The sequence below is a fragment of the Brassica oleracea genome, chromosome C9 (assembly GCF_000695525.1).
Source record: "Brassica oleracea var. oleracea cultivar TO1000 chromosome C9, BOL, whole genome shotgun sequence".
NCBI classification, from domain to species: Eukaryota; Viridiplantae; Streptophyta; class Magnoliopsida; order Brassicales; family Brassicaceae; genus Brassica; species Brassica oleracea.
This window is the reverse complement of record NC_027756.1, coordinates 41439264-41445826: the sequence shown is the minus strand read 5'-3', so window position 1 is coordinate 41445826 and position 6563 is coordinate 41439264.

The following is a 6563-nucleotide window of genomic DNA, read 5'->3' as shown; positions in this document are numbered from 1 at the left end:
CCCCATTTTGAATCATTATCGTGGCAAAGGTAATTGAGTTTCTTCTTCAATTTTGAATCAACAATCTAAATCGAATTGAACTTTTGTTTGGAACCTAATTGATTGACTTAAAATCTCAATTTGTTTCAGTTTCATTTCAAATTCAAGTTGAATCGATTTTGGCAAAAGTTAATTCAATTACATTTTATGTATTCTCTTTTGACTTTTTATATTCAATTTAGATCAAATTGAATTTTCTCTTTACTTTTGTATATACACTCCAAAATCGAATTGAATTTTTGTATGGAACCTAATTGATTTATCTAAAATCTCAATTTGTTTCAGTTTGTTGGATGCATGTCATTCATTTGATTTTTATTCACCTTCTTTCTTTCTTTTCTTGATTTTTTTTTTGGGGGCTCTGCATTTCCGATTCCTTTTCAGGAGTAACCAAAGATGAAAAATTTGAAGAAAAAATGAAAACTTTTGTCTATTGCCAAAGGTTGTGAAGTAGAAGTATCTCTTCAAGAAGATGGGTTCAAAGGTTCTTGGTTTAGAGCTATCCTCAAGAAAAATCCGACGAGAGTGAAAGGAGAAAAGCTTCGGGTTTGTTACAAAACTTTGCTCCACGAAGACGGTGTAAATCCTTGCAAGGAAACTATTGAAAGATGTTTTATTCGGCCGGTCCCGCCAGAGTGTCTGAATGAGGGTGTTGTATTCAAGGAAGGGTCGGTGGTGGATGCTTATTTTAATAATGGTTTGTGGACTGGTGTTATCGTAGTTGAAAGGCCAGATGGTAGTTTTTTGGTTTACTTTGATGATCCACCAGACACAATGAGATTCATCAGAAGCCAACTGAGACCTCATGCTGATTGGATCGGCTCTAAATGGGTCAAAAGCAAAAACAAGGTATTGTTTTCTTTGTATGTTTTAAGTTCTAAAATTTTGAATTGTTGAGGGCTTTAGCTTATATATGATTGTTTTGGAATTGAAGGTATTGAGTCAACACATGTTTAGAACAGGGAAGTTGGTGGAAATGACCCGTGAAATTAGTGAAAGTGAAAAGAAAAAAATTTGGGTCCGAGCATTAGTAATTACAGAGATTCAAGGGGGTGACAGAAGAAATTTTTTGATCAAAAGATGTACAAGCTCACAAAATTTGAGTGATGAAGCGGAAGGAAAACATTCAATAGTTGATATTTGCAAAATCAGTCCATCTCCTCCTCGAGATCTTTGTGTAGAGTACAGTCTGAACGACTTTGTTGAAGTGGTTGTTACACATGGGTGGCGCAAAGGTCAAGTGACGGAAATTCTCATTGAAAACAATTACAAATTGTATTTCGATGCCACAAAAGAGGATGCGGTTTTTAATTACACTGAGATTAGGCTGTCAATGGAGTTGCTAGGTGGTGGTAGTTGGATTCGCGCACGTAAGGTATTTTCTCACACATAAGTTGTATTCAATTTTGGTGTAATTAAAAACCTTCCTACACTATTTTTTCAGATAGAATTTGGAAATAATGCTGTCACACCAATCAGATCCGCTCAAGAGAGCCCTAGTAACACACTTGTTTTAGAATCCAATGAAGATGATTCGGTGAATGATGATGCCACCGAAATCACATCCTCTCGAGAGAGCCACAATAATATTTCTGTTTTAGAAGCCACTGAGACTGAAACACAAAACCATGAAACCGTAGATGTAAGTTTTAAACTATCACCCCCATGTGTGTTGTCATAGGCTTCTTTTTCTTATCGTTAAACTATATGTTTTTACTAATGATGTGTAGGTAGTGGAGTTACCATTACCTCATGAATCATATGATATGATGGATGATGTAGCTACTCCAATCATAGACCCTCAAGATATACCACGAGGTAAAATGTACATTAGGATTTATAAAAGCCTATAAATAATTTATGAAGACTTACGAATCTATATATTAAAATTTATAAAGTCCAATAAATAATTTATAAGAGCATATAAATAGTTTACAAGGGCTTCTAAATCTATATAAAAAATTTGACAATTATTTTGAAGGGCTTATAAGGATTTATGAAGATTCATGAAATAAGTTATAAGGTAATATATAAAGGCCTATAAATAATTTAAAAAGATTTATAAATCTGTATAAAATGATTTTCAAATTTTGCCAATAATTAATTTATAAAGACTTATGAATCTATATATAATAATTTATAAAAGCTAATAAATAATTTATAAGAGCACATAAATAGTTTACAAGAGCTTGTAAATCTATAATAGTTTATAAAACCATAGTATTGTTTTCTAAGCATTACACCATATATATACCTGGGCCTTAAACATTGATAATTGAAATTGGTCCTTAGAGATAAAACGTCACAATTAAGGGTAAAAAGACGGGACCTTTCATCGTCTTCCTCCGTTCGCGTCTCTTCCTATACAAATTCACAACCGCATCTTTTGATCTGTTTTTATATTCCGCCGTTCTCCATTTCTTTGATTAAAAAAACCTACTTTTCACTGGTGGTTTACAATTACCATCGATTTCTCTTAATGCCGGTAATGTTATTGGTTCTTCTTGGCGATTCTTCTTCTCGCTCTGCCTATAATACATGTGTAATTGATATTAGTGTAATATTTGAATAATTTTGTTAGAGGTTGTGGCCTTTAGGTTTAGTATGTCGTAACTTGGAATATAGTAGATTAGGGTACAGTTGAAAACGTTTTGGGCAGAGAATTCAAGAAGCTTGAAGATTATTTTTTGGCTCCGGTAATTAAGATGGGAAGGGGGCAGAAGCATATGGTGTTTTCAAGGCATTTGATTCATTACTCTTAAGGAGAATTGATATAGGCAAGAAGGGTTTGTGGTTTTCTTTTGGAGAACAACTAATGAGATTTTCTCTAAGAGAATTCCACTTGGCAACGGGTCTGCCTTGTGTTGTTGACAAAGATGAAGAGGAAGTGGAGACTTCAGCAACAAAAAACAAGAAGAAAGACCCATGGATGAAGAAGAATCAAACTTTAAACACCTTGCTTAATCTACTTGTGAAAAAGAGTACAGAGCTTACTGCTGATCATATATCAAGGTTGGGAGCTACAATCCTTGTGGAAGGGATATTAATGGCAAGCAAACTAGTGACAAGTATACCAGAAGAGCGTCTGCTTAGAGGTAGAAATTTCAAAGAGTTTTGCTTTGGATGTTTTGATTATTTACGAAAAGAAGTGGAGAGCTTTACCTATACAAAGTTGACGAAGAAAGATCAATATGCGATTTGTGGCTTTATATATCCACTTCAGTTATGGGCGTTATCTTCTGTGAATCAACTAGGCACGTTCTTTGGTATTAGGGATGATGAAATTCAGTTTCCCTTGTGCTTGCATTGGATAGAAACCAACTCGCTTACTATTGAAGAGGTTAACAAATTCGACAAAATGGAGAAGATAACCTTTTATAATGTTTTATAAAACTGTTTTAATCTTTGCATTCTTCTTTTTTCGATTGTTTGATCATATGCAAACACTTGTCAGGTTGATGTCAAATGTATCCTTGGAGATCCCGAATTGCATAGCGACTTGGTTGAATATGTTAACAGTGAATTTGGAAGAGTTGTCGATCTTGTCAAAAGAGGATATCGTTTGAAGAGACAAGATTGGCTTAATGGAAGTGTCGACATTGCCGTTGCTGAAGCTGAAGTGGACGAAAATAATTCTGCTCCTGGGATTGATGCAACTGATCAAGAAAAGATTGAATTACTCACTAAGAAGGTAGTGTCTCTTGAAGAAAAAGTGAAGTACCTTTAAGGTCTTTTGAACATTCGTAGAGAAACATTGAAGGTAAACTATTTTCTATATTTGTTTCGTGTTGTAAATGAAAAGAAAGATTCATATACTTATCTATAACGTCTCCATATTCTTAATACAATGTATTTGTATTGACATATAATTTTCCAGGTAAATGGACATAATGCCGATTATGAAGTTGGTGACATAGAAGTTTTACAAAATTATATAGATGCCAAAAGACAGAAAATCGCTAAGGTTATTGTGTTTTTGATATTTTATAAGGCTGTTATTAAATTCGAAATTGCTAAGCTATTTTTTTTGTCTTGTAATATTAGGGAAAGAAGAATGGTGTAAGACCTCCACGTGAAGTAGACCATCAAGAAGAAGATGATACAGAAGTCGAATACATGGCTAAAAAAAGTGACACATCAAAAGTCAATGAAGTAGGCTTATTTATAACCCTTTATAAACTGAACAACCGTTTTAGAATTATAAATCATTACAAATATATAATCTTTTTTTTTAAAATAGGAACAGCCACAAGAAGAAGAGGAACACCAAGAAGAAGATGATATAGAAGTGGATGTGGACGACAGTGCTAAAGGGAATGAAAATTCAGAAACAAATAAAGTAAGCTTATTTATAAATCTTTATCAACTGAACAATCGTTTTAAATTTATAAATCATTATAAAAATGTAATACTTTTATTGAAATAGGGACAGACATAAGACGAAGAGGAACAACAACAAGAAGATGACACATAGGTCAATGCAGATGTGGACGACGGTGCTAAAGGAAATGAAAATTCAGAAACCAATGAAGTAAGCTGATTTACAAGTCTTTATAAACTGATAACCTTTTTACATATTTAATATACTCTATGTAACTCTTTTATTGTGTCATCAAAATTGAAGGATGGAGAAGTAAATGAGGATGCATCTAAAAATCCCGTGAAGGTTACAAAGAAACGTGGAAGAGGAAATAAGGTAAATATCACCGTGTATAAGGGTTTATAAAATGTTCTTTCAAATTTCATAGACTACATTCAATTATCATTTCTGATAAATTGCTAATTTATTTTTTTGTCTTGTAATATTAGGGAATGAAGAATGGTATAACACCCCCCACGTGAAGTACAACAACAAGTAGAAGATGATGCAGAAATCGGTGCTAAAGAGAGTGAAAATTCAGAAACCAATGAAGTAAGCTGATTTATAAGTCTTTATAAACTGATAACCTTGTTAAATGTTTAATATACTCTATGTAACTTTTCTTATTGTGTCATCAAAATTGAAGGATGGAGAAGTAAATAAGGATGCATCTAAAAAGATCGTGAAGGTTACAAAAAAACGTGGAAGAGGAAATAAGGTAAATACCTCCGTGTATAATGGTTTATAAAATATTCTTTCAAATTTCATAGACTAAATTTAATTATCATTTCTGATTTATAAGGCTGTTATTGAATTCAAAATTGCTAATTTATTTTTTTGTCTTGTAATATTAGGGAATGAAGAATGGTATAACACCCCCCACGTGAAGTACAACAACAAGTAGAAGATGATGCAGAAGTCGATGCTAAAGAAAGTGAAAATCCAGAAACCAATGAAGTAAGCTGATTTATAAGTCTTTATAAACTGATTGACTTTTTAAATGTTTAATATACGCTATGTAACTCTACTTATTGTGTCATTAAAATTGAAGGATGGAGAAGTGAATGAGGATGCATCTAAAAAGCCCGTGAAGTTTACAAAGAAACATGGAAGAGGAAATAAGGTAAATATCTCTGTGTATAATAGTTTATAAAATATTCTTTCAAATTTCATTTACTACATCCATTTATCATTTCTGATTTTCTTAATTGTTATGCTTATAAAGGAACCTAACGTTGACAGCTCCAAATCAAAAAGACAAAAGAAACACGAAGATTCAGCTGGTGATGTGATATGACGTGTATTGGAAGATCTGAAAAAAAGCCGATTAAAAGCATGGTGAAATTGAAGAAATGAAGTTCTTTCAGTTTTTTAGTGCTTTTAACTAATATCAATGAAACTTTTTTAGTTTTAGTGTTATCTTTTGTTGATGTCTTCAATGAGGAACATCTTTTGGGTTGTACCTTAATCCTCCATGATGAAGAAAATATTTTTTGGTTTGTACTTTAATCCTTTGATAAGGAAACATATTTTATTTATGTTCATGCAGGTAAGCTAAGATATCAAAAGAACATATAATTTCTGCAATTAATCTGAATCCTAATGTTTTATAAAGGGTGGTTAATGTAACCACACATTTCGTATAATAAGTAACATAACTTGTATCGAGACTTCTCTCTTTTGGCTCGATTGCCTCATATTGCACGTACCGGCGACCGTACTGATGGACTGATCGACCATTTTGATCAGTTCATGCACTTTGATCAGCCAAATCTCACTAAGGCAAGGATCATTCACCTATCTGAAGACATAGGACACACTTGGTCCAGTATGGTTCATGATCTGGACATGGTGGTTCATACGGACAGTCCCATATCTATCGTTCTCCTTACCGTGGTTCATGCTTCAGGATACAACGAATCTGGACAGAAGCCGAACACTCACCTTGTCTAGTCTTATCTCTTTATTTTCGTATTAAAGACTAGAGCTAGATCTACTTTTTCATTCAATTCCTAGATCTACAAAACACTACAAAATATGTAGTCCATTTCATCAATAAAATCAGTTCAGTTTTGGTTGTTTATTTTGTTTCTTCTCTGAGTGAGAGAGAGAGTTCTTTAGCTAGTTCATTGGTGTGAACCGGCTTGTTGATTTGGTGGTCAGC